At 38.5% G+C, this 3,515-nt stretch overlaps 1 non-coding gene across 1 annotated transcript; it reads right to left on the reverse strand.

Moving 5' to 3' along the window:
* Positions 1 to 1,176: 1,176 nt before the first annotated feature.
* LOC138874227 (small nucleolar RNA R71) lies at positions 1,177 to 1,283 on the reverse strand. Its single transcript, XR_011401271.1, has one exon. It is a non-coding gene; the product is annotated as a small nucleolar RNA R71 (small nucleolar RNA).
* Positions 1,284 to 3,515: the final 2,232 nt, after the last annotated feature.

A 3,515-nucleotide genomic window follows, 5' to 3' on the forward strand; every position in this document is an offset into this window, starting at 1 on the left:
CTTGGGAAAGTCGTGTTTAGATTAGAGAAGAATTGAAGAGAGTATGATCTTAACCTTTAGGGAGGCGGCTTTGTGGTTAGGATAGGAATATACTTAATCACCGTGCTTAATTAAATGTCGTAGTCTTAATGCGTTCTTGATAGATTGATTTCAATAGGAATATAAGCGTTACTCTATTTTGAATAGGCGAGTAGTACTTCGGGAGAAGACCATGAGAGCAATTATCGATTAATTAGCAACCATGAGTGAATTGTATGAGAGGGAGAGTTAACAAGAATACAATAGGATTGGTGAATCGATCACAACCTTGGAATATTTGTCTCCATTGAATACATAACAATCATTTTACTCCTTGTGAATTTAGTCATTACTTAGAATTATAACTTAGTATAATCACATTCTTGAACTTGATTTTGGCTTGACTGAATAACAATCTTGGTGATTTTAGTGGGTAGTTGATACAAGTCTCTGTGGGTTCTATACTTGACTTATTATTTTATTACTTGTACGATCACGTATACTTACGTATGCATTTGGGAGCAACAAGTTTTTGGCGCCGTTGTTGGGGACTTGAATATTAACTACTTTCTAGTTTTTGCTTTAATTGTTTATTTTGTCGAGTTTAACGTTACTTGATTGTTGCTCGGATCTCGGGAACTTTGATTAAATGCGTATGGTCAGAAGCCAGGACCGACTTCAAGGCTTTGATCCTGAACCTGAGAGAACATTTCACAGGAGGTTGAGGGAAGCAAGGGACACGAATAATATTCAGGCACTTGTTCAATTTCCTGGGAACATGGCAGAGGAGCAACACATGGTTGTTCAGGAGGTGGTGATGCCCCGCATTGCCAATGTCACCTCTAGCATTGTGAAGCCCAGAATCACTGAGCACTTTGAGCTGAAACAAAGCATGATCTAGCTACTTCATGCAAATGGCAGTTTATGGGTCTTCCACACGAGGATCCACAACAGCATATCCTAAACTTCTTGGAGATTAGTGTCACTTATATCACTAATGGAGTCACTCCAGACTATGTGAGGCTCACACTTTTTCCATTCTCACTGTTGGGCGAAGCAAAGCGATGGCTGAAGGCAGAACTAGTTAATTCTATTACCTCATGGAATGATTTGGGAAGGAAATTTCTGGCAAGGTTCTTCCTTTCAAGCAAAACTGCAAAAATCAGAAGTGAGATAGTTTCCTTCAAACAAAAACCGGGAGAGTCTTTATACTCAGCTTGAAAGAGGTTCAAGGGGCTAATCAGAGACTGTCCTCATCACAATCAGACAAGAGAAGTATTAGCTCACACTTTCATAGAATACATCCTGAAACAAAGATTGTGGTAGATGCTATAGCTGGAGGTCAAGTGTTGGAGAAAAACTTTGACGAGATATATGCATTATTGAACAAATTCTCCAAAAGCAATCCGGATTGGCAAGGAGAGATGGGTAGACACACAGTGCAAAAGTCTGTAGGAGTTCTTGAGTTAGATGTCATCTCAGCATTATCAGCACAGATTTATACACTAACCAACCAAGTCAATCAGATGACCTTGATTATTAACAAGCAACAAGCACAACCAGTACAACAGGTTCATGTGTTTTGTGAAATATGTGGAGAGGGTCACACGAGCGACGTGTGCCCCGCTAATCCAGAGTCTGTCTACTTTGTGGGTAATGCAAATAGGGTCCAAACAAACCAATATGGGAACACTTACAATCCCAACTAGAGGAACCACTCAAACTTCTCTTAGGGTGGAAACCAAGGTACTCAGAATCAATACAGGCCTCAAGCACCTCAACAACAATATAGACCACCTCAAGTTGAACAACAAATGAGTCCAACAAGTCAGCTTGAAGACATGTTGAAAAAAGTGATGGCTGAACAGCAAGCCCTCACTCAAAAAATTATGGTTGAGCAGCAATCCTAAGCCGCAACAAATAGAAATTTGGAACGCCAATTAGGACAGCATGCTAGTGCTCAAAACACTAGACCGGCTGGAGCTCTTCCAAGTGACACTAAAGCTAATCCTAAGGCTTACCTTAATGTCGTGTCGTTGAGGAATTGGAGACAATTAGAAGAAGTTCAGTCTAGAAAGGGGAAACATGTGACTTATAATGAGAGGTCAACCACGATAGAATTAACATCAGAAAAATCTAAGGAGTCAAAGAAGCAAGCTAGAGAGGCGGTGGCTGAGAAACCCCCACCATCGGTTACAAGGCCACCACCTCTGTTCCCTCAAAGATTGCAAAAAGTAAAGGATAACACTACATATAAAAACTTATTGATATTTTGAAGCAGGTGCAAATTAATATTTCATTGGTTGAAATCTTACAAGAAGTACCCAAATATGCAAAGTACATCAAGGACATAGTGGCGAATAAAAGGAGGCTAACCGAGTTCGAAACTGTGGCACTCACTAAGGAGTGCAGTTCTGTCACGACCCAAAAATCCCTCCGAAGGAGTCGTGATGGCACCTAATCTCTAAACTAAGTAATCCTTACATTAACTGAAATAACATTGATATTTATTAACTTCAAATGAAATTTCTCTAAATAATTTACAATTCACAAAACCGGTAGTACAAGTCATAAGCTTTTCTAAGAGTAGTTATACAAAATAAATCCATCACAGTTCCGAACAAAAAGAACATATGGAAATAAGTACAATTGAAGGTGACTCCGAGGACCGCGAACGCTACATCAGGTTTATCTTGAGTCTCCACCGCAACGAACAGCTACTATCGATCAAATACCTGGATCTGTACACAAAAATGTACAGATGTGTAGTATCAGCACAACCGACCCCATGTGCTGGTAAGTGCCTAGCCTAACCTCGACGAAGTAGTGACGAGGCTAGGACCAGACTACCAAATAAACCTGTGCAGTATAGCGTACAAAAATAATAGGAAGCAAATAACAATGGTAGCAACAATGATCAACCAGTGATATAAATAGCAGGCGACAAGAACAAAATAAATGTTTCTCAACAAATAATAAATACAAATGCAATCAATTAATCAAGTCCTTCAAATATAAATCTTTCGCCTATAAATCTTTCAAGTAATAATCTCTAAGATAATATGTTTTTCAATAAATATATTTCGAATATATTTCCTTCAAATAAATATCTTTCAAATAAGCATCTTTCGAATATACTTCTTTTGAGTAAAGGTCACCTTGTGACGCCTCATTTCATAATCATAAATAATATAGGCCTCAGCCACTTTCATATTTTCACGGCACCTCATGCCCATATTTATATCACAATCGCACGGACAACTCACGTGCCATTAAATAAAACCATAATATTTTTCCCGACACCTTGTGCCCACATATTTCTGTCTCACATTGCACAACAATATTCTCATGTTACTCAGTTCATAGGTTCCATAACCCAACACAATTAAGAATGTTCAAGGAGCTTCATTCACTTAACATAAAGTAGAGTACAACTTCCAACCCAATTAGAAAACCAACAAGAAAAGATGAAGTTATTTTTTTTTTAGAAATCATTT

Source organism: Nicotiana sylvestris, chromosome 7 (genome assembly GCF_000393655.2).
Source record: "Nicotiana sylvestris chromosome 7, ASM39365v2, whole genome shotgun sequence".
Lineage (NCBI taxonomy): Eukaryota > Viridiplantae > Streptophyta > Magnoliopsida > Solanales > Solanaceae > Nicotiana > Nicotiana sylvestris.